Source organism: Mobula hypostoma, chromosome 6 (assembly GCF_963921235.1).
Source record: "Mobula hypostoma chromosome 6, sMobHyp1.1, whole genome shotgun sequence".
Taxonomy (NCBI): domain Eukaryota; kingdom Metazoa; phylum Chordata; class Chondrichthyes; order Myliobatiformes; family Myliobatidae; genus Mobula; species Mobula hypostoma.
In genome coordinates, this window is record NC_086102.1 from 151,369,410 (window position 1) to 151,386,081 (window position 16,672).

Sequence of the window (16,672 nt, forward strand, 5' to 3'; positions counted from 1 at the left end):
AACAGCTACAACAAATTAAATTCTTTGTGATTTAACAATAATTCTATCAACCCCAACGAGCTATATTTTGTTGTTTTTCATGAATATTATTTTTAAAAGTCTCATGTTTGACATAAAAGCGCAAATTGTCTAAATTTCCCTGAAACGACCTGTACTGGAAATCTGATGGAACCCCAATTTGTCTGCAAAAGGTACATCCACTCACATGTCCATTGAGATTAATGGCAGTGGAGCAAGATCACCTGTGAGGAAATGTATGTCCATTTAAAAATACATATGTAATTTCCAAAAACAATACCACCAACATGTCCACAAAGTAAACGATGCAAGTGGAAATGGCTGCAAAAAGCCCCTCATAATTAGGACACTCTAATTTTGACTTCACTTTTCTCTATGGTATTGTAATTTCCCAGCTCCTGCTGGCAAATTTAAGAAATGGACCTTTTTCTTTTTCTTTTGTGTGTGTGTTGCGGGGGGGGGGGCCTTGATATCTTTTCTTTCAACAACTCCATGGTTTTTCTGCATTTCATGGCTATCTGGGGAAGATGAATATCAGAGTTGTATTGTACAGGCGTAATGAACCTTTGAACCCAGACTCAAAATACACCTCCGCAGTTCATCGCTCAAGGAAGCAAAAATAAATGTTTAAAAATAATATTTAACTCCTCAAGACCTATTTGGCAGAGCCATATGATGGTACTATGGTTTTTAATCCATGCTTTTGTACCTTACATGAGGCAGAAGATATACAATTCATAAATTACAAGGTATTACAAAAGGCAAAGGATATTAAAACTGTTAACTCTCTGTTATATTTAAGAAAATTTTAAAAAATCTGACCACTGATATCTGTCTTTTGTGGGGTGTTTATGTTTTGGCAATTTGATAAGTATCAATCACATATAAAGCTGACTTCAGTCCTTGAGTCCTGTCCTGATGAAGGGTCTCAGCCCGAAACATCGACTGTACCTCTTCCTATAGATGCTGCCTGGCCTGCTGTATTCACCAACAATTTTTATGTGTGTTGCTTCAGTCCTTGAGGCCTGATTCCCAGTAGATCTTTCTTCTTCTAAGATAGCCACATGGGGTCATGGATGACCTGCTTTCATTCTAGTTCCGTAGGCTCTGAGATAACTGATGAGGCCAATATGGGGCCTGCAGATTCTGCCAGAGCCTTGTTCTTGACAGGGCAAAAATAAAGGAGATGGTAGAACTACTTGTCCTATTACTGGCCAATGAAATGACAGACACAATCAATAGCAAATTATTGTAGAAGATATCTCCTGTACCGTGAGCATTTGGGTAAAGTAAATGCTTCTAATTTGTTCACATTACTATTGTAAATCAACATATTGTAAATGAGTTATCAAGTCCACATAAGCATTTCTCTACCTTATCAGTACCTGATCAATCAAATGAACATGCTGTCATCATTGTAATTATGCAATATACAGTTCAAAGCCAAGACTTATTGCCATTATTCATTTAATTTGTAATCACATGTAAAAGCAAAACCTCATGCGATTCAATATTTTAAATAAAATATTTTGAAATACATTCATCTTATCCCAAGTAATGCTGACATACCTACGGACTGTTACAGAGACATTCTTATCAACTATGGGGAAAGATTTAAACTCTGACATTTAAGTGAAAAATTCACTGCATTCCACGTCAATGATGTATCGGTCTGCATGAAAATACTGGGATAGGAATCGGCAGAATATCAATTAAACTCTAATCCAAAAAGTTCTACTCAATATTGGAGTGATCTTGACATTAATATCCAGCAAGGAGTAATTGCAATCCATTTGCAGAATACCTCCATTTTGCCCATACATATAAATACAAACTTCCCACGGCTCTTCTTCGATTTCTAAATTTTCCTCTCTACTTTGGACAGTATTGTACCATATTAAGACAACAAAAAGAAAATTTTGAAAATTATTCAGCAGAATACTGAAACATTCACTCCATCTCTCTTGCAAGAGATACTGCATGATCTGCCGTCCTTCCAGTATTTTCTGACTTCATTTTAAATTTTTGGCATTTTTTACTGCTACTGTATTTGAGCAAACAGATAAGCAGAGAGCTTTTGGAAAGTCAAGAGAGAGAGCTATTCCCACCCAAGTGCCAAGGCAAGAAAAAACTGCAAATTTTAGTTCAATACCAAAGTTCCTGTACATCTGAGACCATTTGGTTTGTATATTGAGATTATAATCATCGGGATTTCATCAATAACAAACAGGATGGACAAAGGAGAACCGCTTGCTGGTTGTTGCATAGCTTGGATTTTCAGAAGGCCTTTGAAAAGGTGCTGCACATTAGGCTGCTTAACAAGATACAGTAAGAGCCCATGGTACTACAGGAAAAATACTAACTTGGATAGAGGACTGGCTAGTTGGCAAAGGGACGAAGGATACTGAGGAAGCAAGGAGTCTGCAGAAAGACTTAGACAGATTAGGAGAATGGGCAAAGAAGCAGCAGATGAAATACAATATTGGCAAGTGTATACTCATGTACTTTGGTAGAAGCAACAAAATCATAGACTATTTTCTAAACAGGCAGAAAATTCAAAAATCCGAGGTACAAAGCGATTTGAGAGAAGTCCCAAAGGTTAACTTGCAGGTTCAGTCAGTGGTAAAGAAGGCAAATACAATGTTAGCATTCATTTTGAAAGGACTAGAATACAAAAAGCAAGGATTTAATGCTGAGGCGTTGTAAGGCACTGGTGAGGCCTCATTGGAGTATGGAGAACAGACTTTGGACCTTTTGAAGAACGGATGTGCTGACATTGAAGAGGGTCACGAGAATAATTTCAGAAATGAAAGGGTTATAATATGAGAAGCATTTAATGGCTCTGAGCCTGTACTCGCTGGACTTTAGAAAAGTTAGGGAGGATCTCTTTGAAACAATCAAATATTGAAAAGCATAGATAGTGGATGTGAAGAGGGTATTTTCTACAGTGCACAAGTCCAGGACCAGAGTGCACAGCCTCAGAATAGAGGCATGTCCATTTAGAAGAGATGAGAAATTTCTTTAGCCAGAGGTTGATGAATCTGTGGAATTCGTTGTCACAGGCGACTGTGGAGGCCATGACATTGAGTATATTTAAGGTGGTGGTTGACAGGTTCTTTATTAGTCAGGGGATGAAAAGGTACAGGAAGAAGGCAGAAGAATGGGTTGGAGAGGGAACTTGGATCAGCCTTGATGTAATAGTTGAGAAGACTCAATTGACTGAATAGCTTGATTCTGCTCCTATCTCTTATGGTCTTATGCTCTAATGCTTAGAGTTTCGTAGAATCTGGTAGAGGTTGTGGATTTCTGATGAGAATCACTTTTATCCTAAAAGTAGGCTATCACTCAAACCACTGGCTATTTTTTTCTTTCCAACTGCCAAGTAGGCTTTGCATGCTTCTGCCACTTTTATTTTGTTTTACTATGATTTCTAATATTTCATTCATTTTTCTTTCCTTTTCTCATTTTCCTATTTCAGACCAATAGTTCTTTGTCATCGTTAGTCCAGATAGCAAAGTGTAGAGATGTGTTAGTACTGAGGGGCTCAGATGACAAGCTAATAAATCAAGCAAGAGTCACAACAAGATAAGACTGAAAGTGAACTGCCAACTCAGCAACAGATGAGCTCCCTGCAACTGAGGCATCATCAGCAACCCATGCCTGGGATGGCAAGGCCTCGGCTCTGCACACTTCCAGTGATGGGTGAGTGCAAATGTAAGGGATAGGCATGACATGGTCCAGGCAGAGGTATAGAACTGCGAGGACAAAAGGCGGTTATCAAAGGCAGTGGAACTGGTGTCACAAGGCGCCCAGATGAAATGGGATCTTCCCAAGCGCAAGATCACTTGGGCAGAGCTTAGGAGACTGGAGCCCTTCCACATTTCTTTCCTCCCTCAGTCCGTGTATGACAATCTCCCTACATCAGCACAGCAGCACATGTGGGGACTGAGAAAGGTCGCTAACTGCAAGCTTTATGGTCAGTGGGATTCACTGGCCTGGCACATATATTGTCAGGATGCAAAACAGCTTTAACACAAAGACAGTATAGCTGGTGCCACGACAAGGTCCTGCTGTCCCTTGCTGACACACTGGAGTGGGAGAGGTGTAAAAAGAGACCAGCTGGCAGGGGGGCAAACAGGGCAGTCATTTTCATCAAGGAGAGGGCCATGCCTGTCACATAAAACAGGCCTAACTGCCAAATCATGGGAGAGGAGGGTCAATGCGGGGAAAAAGCTGCAGTTCCCAGAGGTGGTGCAAACCATACTTCGACCAGACATCGCACTGCGCTCTACTAAAGACAAGAAAATCATCCTGGTGGAGCTCACAGTACCCTAGGGGGAAGAATGCAAGGAGGCTCATGAGAGGAAGGCCCTGAAGTACCAGTCCTTAGTCCAGGAGTGCAGGGACAAAGGATGGCAGATGTGGCTACTCCCCATGGAGACTGGCCACAGAGGGTTCCCGGCAAGGTCAGTATGGAGGTTGCTGTCTGCACTGGGCCGTGATGCAAAAGCAAGAACCAAGCAGCGCGCAGGATGGGGGAGGAAGCAGAAAGAGCCTCTTGCTGGATATGGAGCAGGTGAGAGGAGTTGGGTTTGAAATCAGGAGCAGATGGATAGTGACTTGGCCACCACTGCTGACCCGCCAGCTGGAAAGTGTAGTGGTTAAGGGTCAAAACACTAAGAAGGTTGGGCTCCACCTGATGACATTTGTTCCTGGCCAAAGGTTACAGTTGCTTCATCAGGTAACTAAAGAGAGAACTTAGGTATATGATGCAAGAAAGATTCTTGATGGTTTGACCTTTAATACTTATGCATCATCCCATAGTTTTCTCACCTTCATTTTCTCCATCTTACTGTGTTCAAGCAAGATTTCTACAATCTCTCCCATCTTTATTGGTATGCATAAGACACACTTAATGTTTAAGTGAAAGTCCTATATAATCATTCTCCCATTCTCCAACGTAGTCAAGGAAAACTGCAGAATATTTATGCAGTTGTAATATTCAACCATACTCGGCTGTCTTACAAAGGCAGCATGGTGCACGTTTTGAACCAAGTATCTCAAAATAACATTTTTGTCCAATTTGATATCTGACTATTTCCACAATCTCAAACTCCATCCTCAACCAGAGACCTAATTAGCATTTAACAGCAAGTGAACAAACTTGGATCAAAAGACAGTTTTCTCCAGAGGCTCTGCATTGCACATTCTCTCCCATATGGACAAATGGGATTGTTTGTTATTAATTGTTATATATTGTCATACTGGCAACACTAATTACCATAAACCCTTTATGTTGTCTTCACATACATGGTACAGGAACAAAAGAATAATAAATGTAAATGGACTCACGCAAAAAGGTGCACAATAAACTGTTCAAAATGCATTACTACCTTAGTAAAATTTTATTGCATCATAGGAACATACAGAATTTGACAATAAAATAACAAAATAATATGCTTAGCAATTGATCAATGACAGCACATCAAGAAATATAGAGGAGGATTGACTCAAAAGCAGAGCAGCAGAGACGATTTAGCAGTGAACAATACTTCTGATGATAGATCACAAATAACGTGCCACAAAGGGCTACAAAACGAGAGAACAGAAACTAAACACAACAGGCAACAAGGTAAACAATAGACAGGGAAGACAGAGCTAGTAGGAACTGGTTGAGTCGGGCTGGTTCAATGATGAGCAAGAACTGTGGCTGAGAACTTGGGTTAAATAAGCTGCAGGTGATGAGTCTGGAATGAGAGGCAGGTAAATTCTATTAGCTAGGTGGAGACTGAGAGGTGTCAGTTATAGGAGCAAACCTGACACAGTGAAATTTTTGCTCATCAAGTTGAACAGCAAGTAAGTTTAATTTACTACTCTATGATTCAAAACATTAAAAGCAAATAGCAACATGTACTTTGAACAACAACTTATTTTTAACTACAAGGTGCAATAAAGGAAATTGATGTATTTGGTAGTGCAGGAGTTCAATTCCCGTCACTGTCTGTGAGCTACAGAACACAAAATGCTGAAGGAACTCAGGTCAGACAGCATCTACGGAAATGAATAGTCAACATTTCAGGCTGAAATCTTCTTCAGAACTGAAAAGGAAGGCAGAGGACGCCAGAATAAAAAGGGGGAAGGGAAGGAGGACTAGCTAGAAAATGATATGCGAAGCCAGGCAGATGGAAAAGGTAAAGGGCTGAAGAAGGAATCTGATAAGAGAGGAGAGTGGACCATGGGAGAAAGGAAAGAAGGAGGGGCATCAGAGGGAAGTGATAGACAGGTGAGAAGAGGTAAGAGGCCAGAGTGGGGAATAGAAGATGAGGGAAGGGAGAGGGAAAAAGAAATTACCGGAAGAGAAATTGATGTTCATCCCATCAGGTTGAAAGCTACCAAGACGGAATAAATGTTGCTGCTCCTCCACCCTCAGCATGGCAAAAGAGCTGGACATGGACTGATATGTCAGAACAGGAATGGGAAGAGGAACTAAAATGGTTGGCCACCAAGAAATTCTGCTTTTCGCAGATGGAAGTGCTCAACAAAGTGCTGCCCCATTTTACATTGGGTCTCACCAATGTACAGGAGGGTGCATCAGGAGCGCCAGATACTGAAGTCGCGGAGAATGATGTGTTGGATGCCGAGGCTTAATAGGTGGCAGGTGAGTACAAGATGAACTCTATCCCTGTTAAAGCGGTGAGAAGATGGGGTGAGCACTAATGTCCAGGAAATAGAGGAGATGCCAGTGAGGGCAGCTTCAATGGTGGTGGAAAGGAACCCCTGTTCTTTGAAGACGGATGATATCGCTGATGGTCTGAAAGGGAAAGCCTCATCCTGGGAAAGATGCAGTGGAAACAAAGGAATCGAGAAAGGAGAACAGCATTTTTACAGGGGTCAGTGTGTCAAAATTGACCAAGTGAACTTAGGGCAAGGTGGAAGTTAGAGGCAAAGTTGATGAAATTGATGAGCTCAGCATGGGTGCATGATGTAGCACCAATGCAGTCGTCAATGTAGCGCAAGAAGAGTTGGGGAGCATTACCAGGGAAGGCTTGGAATATTGACAATGTGAACAGTCTACGAAAAGGTGGGCATAGCTGGGGCCCATGTGGGTGCAGATGGCTACCCTTTGAGTCTGGAGGAAGTGGGAGAAACTGTTGAGGGCAAGGACCAGTTCTGCGAGACAGAAGAGGATGAGAGTGGAAGGAAACTGGTTGGTCTTTCATGAGTAAGAAGCAGAGAGCTTTGAGGCCTTCTTGATGGGGATAGAAGTGTGTATGGGCTGGGCATCCATGGTGAAAATGAAGCAGTTAGGGCCAGGGAATTGAAAGTTGTTGAGGAGGTCGAGAGCATGTGAAGTATCACAGATGTAGGTGGGAAGAGACTGAGCCAAGCATGATAGAATAAAGTGGACATGAGTTCAGTGGGGCAGGAGTGGACAGAGACAATCGGCCTACCTGGATAGCCAGGTTTGTGGATCTTGATTAGGAGGTAGAAACAAGCAGTTCAGGATAAGGGAACTTTGTGCTTGGTGGCAGCAGATGCGAGTTCTCCAAAGTTAATGAGGTTAGTGATGTAATGCAAGAGGCAATTTTCTGATGGACCAGAGTGGGGTCATTTTCAAAGGTATGTAAGAGGAGGTGTGAGAGAGTTTCCACCTGGCCTCAGCAAGGTAGAGGTCAGTCCGCCACACTGTAACAGCACCCACTTTGTCTGCGGTTAGATGGTAAGGTTGGGATTGGTCCAGAGACAGTGGAGGACACTCTGTAAGGAGTTCGCACCTACACTCACTGACCATGTGGGTTTGCTCCAGGTGCCCCAGTTTCCTCCCATTTTCCAAAGGTGTATGGGTTAGGGTAGGTAAGGTGTATGGGTTAGGGTTAGTAAGTTGTGGGCATGCTATGTTAGCACCATAAACATAGCAACACTTGCAAACTGTCCCCCGCACTTCCTCAGACAGTTGCTGCTTGATCCAAATGACGCTTTTCACTCAATGTTTTGAGGGTTTGATGTACATGTGATAAATAAAGCCAATCTTTATTTTATTTTTTTTGTTTCATTCTACTGATTAGATAGATACGTTATTGAACCCAAACAGAGTCACAGTTAAGCATTACAAGTGCACAGTTATACAAATGTATGGGGTGTCAGGGAGGGGTAGCACCTCTGGTAGGGGAGCATGTCGTGTCCTTTTCAGGGTGGCTTGTCCACCTTTGGTCCCCACCTGGCACTCAGCTCTCACCTGTGGCTCCCCGTAGCTGTTTGCATGCGACAGCGGCCACACCCCGGGCAACAGCTTCGACAAGCCGGCTAAACCAGGTGAGGGTAGCTGACGGGTCTCAAACCCTCGGTGAGATAGGGAGTTGTCTATCCCAGCATGTGAAGACAGACTCCGGCGGACTGAGTGGACGAGACCAACAGAAGGTCCAACGGTCAAGAAGGCGGTCTCTGCAAGCGTCGTGGAACGTGTAGAGCAGAACAAGACACAGAAGATGTCCTGGTCATCCACTGCGCCTAGTCCCATCTCCAGTCGTCTCGACTCTTGCCTTGCCGCTGGATCCAGATGGGAATTGGGAAGAGAGAGTGAGGCTGACGCTGCGCAACTCTCCCTCACTTAAATCCAAATCAAGCGCTGGTCTCGACACCATCATAATGGTGTCGAGGTCTTCATCTACGACAACGATGGACGAACAACATATACAAATGTAACCAACTTTCAAAGTAGATTTATTGCAAAGTACATATATGTCACCGTATACTAACTTGGGATTCACTTTCTCAGGTGTTCACAGGGAAAACAATGAAAACTATACGCAAAGATTGACAACCAATGTGCAAAAGGCAAACTGTGCAACAAACTAACAAAGAAACAAAACAAATGAGTGGTACTCAGACCATGAATCGTAGAGTCCTTGAAAGTGAGTCCATAGGTTGTGAAATCATTTTTGAGTTGAGATGAATGAAGTTATCCAGCTGGTTCAAGAGCCTGATGGTTGAAGGGGAATAACTGTTCCTGAACCTGGCAGTGTGGGACCTAAGGCTCCTGTACCATCTTCCCAGTGGCAGCAGTGAGAAGAGAGCATGGCCTGGATGGTGGGGGTACATGTTTTTTTTTTGCTTCTTTGCCACTACCTATGTGTAGCCCCCCGGCCAGCCTCAGGGTCACTCGGCTCACTGTCGTCTAGGGAAACAGCCTTCAGCCCTGCCAAACTGGGTAATAAGTTTGTGTGGATGCTGTGTGATGTACCCCACCCCGCCCAAATAACAGACAATACAGCAGATATGATTAAATGATTTACAGTTTATAGATATTACTGGAACTATATAATTAATATAGAATAAAATATAAAAGGAAAATAAAAGGCGCCACACTTATCAAAGTTCAACCTCTTCGTGCACAAACAGTTGGAGCTCAGGACCCTTCTTCTTCACCCTGCGACCCCTCAGACCACCTCGACTGGCCGCCTGGGACCAACAATGGTGGTCGACCAGAGGCTCCACACGAGTCCATCTCCGTCTCCTCTCCTCGCCGAACGCCTCACTCGGGGTCTGACCCCATTAGTAGACTCACAGCACCTGGTCCATCCTCTGTCTCTCTCTCCCACCTTCTGCCCCAAAACCCCATGCATACAATATCTTACAGACACACCAAAAGCATAACAATTATCACAATTGGTTCATTCGTCCTATTATCAATAGATAATCCAAAACAAACTGCTAGCGGGAAGGACTTTCTCAGCAGTTAACATAACAAAGAAGCCCTTTCAATTATAACATAACAAAGAAGCCATTTTAATTAGACTACGCAGTGACATAAAAATAAGAAACCCCTCACATATGTAAGAATTACATATTAATACTCCACCTAGGAAGACCTGTTCAGAAGGGCAGGTAGATACAATCTGTCATTTATAATTGACTTTGAGCAGTCTGATGTCATACTAATCTCCAAACAAAATGAGTGATCATATTCCACATCATTAGAATTTCCATTTTCTTTCTCTGTCACATGTCCTCAGTGCCCCTATATAGTGAAATAGGGAAGGTCTGAACAAAGACGGGTATGCCCTCATGGTAAAATCATGGAGCCAATCTGAATGAAATTATCTCAATAGTGCATATTGTATAGCTAGAGACTTAGATTTTGATCACATTCCAGCTACAATATTACAGCCAACCTGCCAAAACACACTCTGTTTATCACTGAAAGCTAGATGCTAGTTTTCTAAAGTTTTACATCAAAAGTTACCTCTTGAGTTTTCTTCTGTGTCAAATGGTCATATATATGCAATAGTAAATGCCATATACAAAAATTACAGAGAAAGTATTAAAAAGAATAAAATCTGCCAAAGGTACATAGGGCTATTTGTTGGTACAGGAAATGCATTAGATATTGATCATTGCTGATAAAATGCTAGCAATGCATGTCGATAAAAAATAAGCACAGCATAACATATGAAAGATAAGAGCTCGGAATTTTCTTAACAATGACTTTTCAGCGACGTTATATCAATGAGCTTCAAGATCTTAACTTGAATAACAGTAAGTCACAAGAATGATTAAACATATTCCAAGGCTCATATTTATTACTTGTTTATTTATTATTATGTTTTATTTTTTTCTCTCTCTCTGCTAGATATGTATTGCATTGAACCACTGCTGCTAAGTTAACAAATTTCACATCACATGCCGGTGATAATGAACCTGATTCTGATTCTGATCTTATTAATTCTTCTTTTAGCTGTGTCACAAAGTGGTAGTTAGTAGGTTTGTGTTCTAATACCTCATATAATGAGCACTGAATCTCTAAAATGGCTTTAAGCAGCTGATAAGTTGATGCCAGGTGTTTCTCCAGAGGTAAGAAACACATACTGGCAAATCTCCAAAGCTCTTGTTGCATACTATCAACATCCAACAGCAAATTCATGGTGTATGTTTGGGAATAAGTTCCTTGAATAATTGATTGTTGTGTGGAAATCTTTAAGAGAAAAGGAAGGACATTTTCATTAAACATAATTGGAAGGGATAATGACAAGAATAAATAACTTTTTCAAAAACTTTCATTTTATCCTGATTGAAAAAGATCTCCAAGTTCTGAGACTGAATACCAGTCTTATCAGCCAGCACTCCCTCTATCAAGGAGTGAGCATGGTGCCATGGAGAGCTTGTTCTGACCTCTACCAATATTGCTGTGAGAATTAAAGGGTTGCTCTCCTACACTCTTCCACTGAAGGAAACTGAGTCATTCACACAACACAGAAACCAGATTTGCTGTGGTATTTGCTGTAGGCAACCTGGCACATGCCACTATTTTCTAATGGGGAAGGGGAAGGAGGGCAAACAAATGTCAGTTTACGTTGGTGGATTGGCAGAGGAGAGGGTCAGCAGCTATAAACTCCTGGGCAGTAACACATCAAATGACACATCCTGGGCCTAGCACATAGATGCAATCATGAGGAAGGTGCACTATAGTCTTTATTTTTGTCGAAGGCTAAGGAGGTTCAGCTTATCACCAAAGAGTCCAGAAAACTTCTACACACTTACAGTTGACAGTATCCTGACTGGTTGTGCCTTGGTCAGATATTGCAATTCAAAAGCTCCAGAGTAGTGGACTCTGGCCCCAATACACCTCCAGGCACATCTCTTCCCATCATCAGTAGTATTAACACGAGGGGCTGTCTCAAAAAGGCAACATCATCAGAGATCCCCCATCATAGTCATGCCATGTTCACAGATCTTAAGATACAAAAGCCTTAAGCCCACAGAACAACTCCTTTCCTTCAGCCTTTTGGGTTTTGAACCAGCCTGCACAACCCTAATCATTTTGTACTACTGTGGGCTTCCATTGCTAATTAGGTTCTTTCTTGTAAAAATTATTTATAATTCATGTTTTAATTTATGTTTTCTCTCTAAGCAGAACAGAAATTCAAAGTCCCTAAATAAGGAGTCACATTTACAAGGCAAGTACAGTAATTAGAAATCCAGAAGTAGTAACCACCTTAGCTCAAATTGAAAGACAGAGATTTCTTAAGACCATGGGAGGAAGTGAATGAGAAAAAAATACATAATTATTTTCCTTATTTTATGAAAGGATTGAGGTTCTTAAACAGGTTTTGACACCATGAAATATTTTTCTTTCATGGGAAGAGTAAAGAAAGGACCTTGAATGTATTTAAGATCAATGGTGGACAGGGAATAAAACCCTTGAGTCTGTGCAGCTGACTCACAACTTGCATTTTAGAAATATATACACTCCATCCCTCTATAACCATACAATTGTCTGAACAAAGGCAACATCTAGGGGGAAAAAAGTCAATGTCAAGATGTTAAGAAGTGATTTGGAACCTATAACGAACAGCAAACAATTTGCACACAACAGACTATCTGCAAGTCAATGTGATAATGAACAGATAATCTGTTTGAGTAATGTTGAACAACACTCACAACATGCTAGAGAAACTCAGCAAGTTAGCAGCATCTACAGAGAGAAATGAACAGTCAACATTTAGTCGTTCTTTGGTGTTTGTTTCTTCTTGTCCTCGCCTCCCTGGGATAAGTCAGGCCGTTTTGCCGTTGCCCTGCGGGGGGGTCATGTCTTGTCTTGTCCTCGCCTCCGTGGGGTAAGTCAGGCCGTTTTGCCATTGCCCTGCGGGGGGGGCGGGGTCATGTCTTGGCTTGTCCTCGCCTCCATGGGGTAGGTCAGGCAGTTTTGCCGTTGCCCTGCGGAGGGACACGTCTTGTCTTTGCCTCTGTTGGGTAAGTCTGGCCAATCTGCCGTTACCCAACAGGTGGACCTGTCCCACCTTGGTGTGGAGGGGTTGAGTCCCGGCTTGTCTAAGTATAAGTCCCAGCTCTATGTCTATGTACTGTCCTGTCTCATTTTGGTGTCGTATTAACGATGATTCCCGGCTTTTCGAAGGACAAGTTCCGGCTCTATGTTGATGTTCAGTTCCCAGTCGGTCTCTCAGCTCCAGCCTCCAAGTTATCAGCCTCCACATTTCAAGACGAAAATCCCGCAGCCAAGCTCAAGCTCCAAGACCCCAGCCTGCAGCCAAGCTCAAGCTCCAAGACCCCAGCCTGCAGCCAAGCTCAAGATCCAAGACCCCAGCCTGCAGCCAAGCTCAAGCACCAAGACCCCAGCCTGCAGCCAAACTCAAGATCCAAGACCCCAGCCTGCAGCCAATTTCAGACCCCAGCCTGCAGCCCAGGTCAAGATCCAAGACCCCAGACTGCAGCCAAGCTCAAGCTCCCAGACCCCAGCCTGCAGCCAAGCTCAAGTTTCAAGACCCCAGAATGCAGCCAAGCTCAAGCTCCAAGACCCCAGCCTGCAGCCAAGCTCAAAGACCCCAGCCTGCAGCCAAGCTCAAGCTCCCAGACCACAGCCTGCAGCCAAGCTCAAGCTCCCAGACCCCAGCCTGCAGCCAAGCTCAAAGATCCAAGACCCCAGCCTGCAGCCAAGCTCAAGATCCAAGACCCCAGAATGCAGCCAAGCTCAAGCTCCAAGACCCCAGCCTGCAGCCAAGCTCAAGCTCCAAGACCCCAGCCTGCAGCCAATTTCAGACCCCAGCCTGCAGCCCAGGTCAAGATCCAAGACCCCAGACTGCAGCCAAGCTCAAGCTCCAAGACCCCAGCCTGCAGCCAAGCTCAAGTTTCAAGACCCCAGAATGCAGCCAAGCTCAAGCTCCAAGACCCCAGCCTGCAGCCAAGCTCAAAGACCCCAGCCTGCAGCCAAGCTCAAGCTCCCAGACCCCAGCCTGCAGCCAAGCTCAAGCTCCAAGACCCCAGAATGCAGCCAAGCTCAAGCTCCAAGACCCCAGAATGCAGCCAAGCTCAAGCTCCAAGACCCCAGAATGCAGCCCCAGACTGCAGCCAAGCTCAAGCTCCAAGACCCCAGCCTGCAGCCAAGCTCAAGCTGCAAGACCCCAGACTGCAGCCAAGCTCAAGCTCCAAGACCCCAGCCTGCAGCCAAGCTCAAGATCCAAGACCCCAGAATGCAGCCAAGCTCAAGATCCAAGGCCCCAGCCTGCAGCCAAGCTCAAGCTCCAAGGTCCCAGCCTGCAGCCAAGCTCAAGATCCAAGACCCCAGCCTGCAGCCAAGCTCAAGATCCAAGACCCCAGCCTGCAGCCAAGCTCAAGCTCCAAGACCCCAGACTGCAGCCAAGCTCAAGATCCAAGGCCCCAGCCTGCAGCCAAGTTCAAGTTTCAAGACCCCAGAATGCAGCCAAGCTCAAGCTCCAAGACCCCAGCCTGCAGCCAAGCTCAAGATCCAAGGCCCCAGCCTGCAGCCAAGCTCAAGCTCCAAGGTCCCAGCCTGCAGCCAAGCTCAAGATCCAAGACCCCAGCCTGCAGCCAAGCTCAAGATCCAAGACCCCAGCCTGCAGCCAAGCTCAAGCTCCAAGACCCCAGACTGCAGCCAAGCTCAAGATCCAAGGCCCCAGCCTGCAGCCAAGTTCAAGTTTCAAGACCCCAGAATGCAGCCAAGCTCAAGCTCCAAGACCCCAGCCTGCAGCCAAACTCAAGCTCTAAGACCCCAGACTGCAGCCAAGCTCAAGCTTCAAGACCCCAGACTGCAGCCAAGCTCAAGCTTCAAGACCCCAGACTGCAGCCAAGCTCAAGATCCAAGGCCCCAGCCTGCAGCCAAGCTCAAGCTCCAAGACCCCAGCCTGCAGCCAAGCTCAAGATCCAAGACCCCAGCCTGCAGCCAAGCTCAAGCTCCAAGGTCCCAGCCTGCAGCCAAGCTCAAGATCCAAGACCCCAGCCTGCAGCCAAGCTCAAGATCCAAGGTCCCAGCCTGCAGCCAAGCTCAAGATCCAAGGCCCCAGCCTGCAGCCAAGCTCAAGATCCAAGACCCCAGACTGCAGCCAAGCTCAAGCTCCAAGGTCCCAGCCTGCAGCCAAGCTCAAGATCCAAGACCCCAGCCTGCAGCCAAGCTCAAGATCCAAGGTCCCAGCCTGCAGCCAAGCTCAAGATCCAAGGCCCCAGCCTGCAGCCAAGCTCAAGGTCCAAGACCCCAGACTGCAGCCAAGCTCAAGATCCAAGACCCCAGCCTGCAGCCAAGCTCAAGATCCAAGATCCCAGACTGCAGCCAAGCTCAAGATCCAAGGCCCCAGCCTGCAGCCAAGCTCAAGATGCAAGACCCCAGCCTGCAGCCAAGCTCAAGATCCAAGACCCCAGCCTGCAGCCAAGCTCAAGATGCAAGACCCCAGCCTGCAGCCAAGCTCAAGCTCCAAGACCCCAGCCTGCAGCCAATTTCAGACCCCAGCCTGCAGCCAAGCTCAAGATCCAAGACCCCAGCCTGCAGCCAATTTCAGACCCCAGCCTGCAGCCAAGCTCAAGATCCAAGACCCCAGCCTGCAGCCAAGCTCAAGATCCAAGACCCCAGCCTGTCTCCAAGCTCAGGTCTCTAGACCCCAGCAACGTCCTGTCCTGAAGCCATGTCATGTCCTTGCCTGGTTCTGGGGTCCGAGCCTGAGGTAAGACCCAGGTCCTGGTCCCGCTTTCCCTAGCCCAAGTCTGCATTCTTGTCCCTTTTCCTGGTCTGAATCCTGTCACGTCCCTACTCTAGTCAAGTCCTGTTCCTTGTACTTCAGTGTCTGTGTCTCGCATTTGGGTCCGTTCCCAGCACTCCACTGTGACACTGTGAGCATCTCACACAGACGGTCACTGACCTGCTGGGTACTTCCAATATTCTTATTCAATCTACACTGTTAATATGTGGCAACTGGTTTTAATTTTGAAACCAAAGGAAAGTTTACACACATACATTTTAATCCACTCCTGCTATATATTTTCAGCATTTTCTGGCAAAAGACCGAATCAGCATGTCGTAAGTAGAAGGAAGCTCACATTGCGCATGTAAGCACCTAACTTTTTAGAAACTTAATTCGCCACCAGCAATCTGCCCTACCCTCACGCGGTCGGCAGAAATTGCCTAGTTCATGTCCCTCCGGTTTTTACCTGTTGCCCCAGACGCTGCATTTCCGCATCACCCGCGCAGACACATTGTTTCTAAGGGAAAGGGGTAGGGAAGTGTTGTTAAATCTTTGATCTTTAAACTTAACCTTGTAGTTGATCAGAGATGAATTTTAAGCTTCGCCTTGCGTGTGGCAGGCAATGGAAGAGATACAATTCAAGCTTGTTAGTCAGCATGTCAATGTAGCCGCCCGTCGTCTTTGCATATGACTACACAGCTCGCTATGTCTGAGCAAGCCCGCCAGGCAAATGGCTCAGAGCGCTATGCACATGACGCTAACCTGTACCACGCTAACCCGTCAAGGAATCCGGCAAAATTTTTGACAAGAGTTAGCAAAAATCATGCGATCCGTTGCTAATCTGGGAACATTTTGAATCAACAAAACAGGATCGAGTGGGAAATGAGCGAAAGCTAGGAAGAATGAACGGCGAAAGCATGGCAGTTTCCGTTCATCAGATTACCCAACAGTATAAACACTGGGGAGATGAAAGGAGCGGGGGTTGAGGGGGGGGGGTCAAAGAAACTAGAAATCATCTGGTTTCAATCACATCTGACTCACATTATTGTGGCGGTCTGGCCACAGTTTTACCCTTTCACTGAGAAATTGCTGTGGATTCCACACACTCATCGGGGTTTTAAGACTCGGACAGGGTTAAAACTCAGCCATGCTCTCAGCTGAGAGAGTGG

The 16,672-nt window shown here is 45.0% G+C and overlaps 1 protein-coding gene across 3 annotated transcripts in view; it reads right to left on the bottom strand.

The window, feature by feature from the left end:
- The window catches only part of myo1b (myosin IB), a 275,743-nt gene that overhangs the window by 258,352 nt on the left and 719 nt on the right, over nt 1–16,672 (bottom strand). The window lies entirely within an intron of this gene.